Genomic DNA, 321 nt, shown 5'->3' on the forward strand with positions numbered 1-321 from the left:
TCTTGGCACAAAAAAAGAATGTTTTGGCAGGAGTTGAAGTATCATAATATTAATGATCATTATTAGGATAATAAAGGAAGCCTACTTGAAATACTACCAGATCTTATCAACTGAGGGTGAGGAAGAAATGTTCTTGTAGGCAGTGCTGGCTTATGAAGCCTCCTGTTTATCTACATTAAGAATATGCAAGCAGCTTCTACTGTGCAGAACTTACAAGTTACACAGCATACATTTACATTAATTTTGGATGTCTTCTAGGCTTACACTCTTCTTTTTAATATATTTCATTGATTAAACATATGATGATGAAATGTAAAATGG

Source organism: Oxyura jamaicensis, chromosome 2 (assembly GCF_011077185.1).
Source record: "Oxyura jamaicensis isolate SHBP4307 breed ruddy duck chromosome 2, BPBGC_Ojam_1.0, whole genome shotgun sequence".
NCBI lineage: Eukaryota > Metazoa > Chordata > Aves > Anseriformes > Anatidae > Oxyura > Oxyura jamaicensis.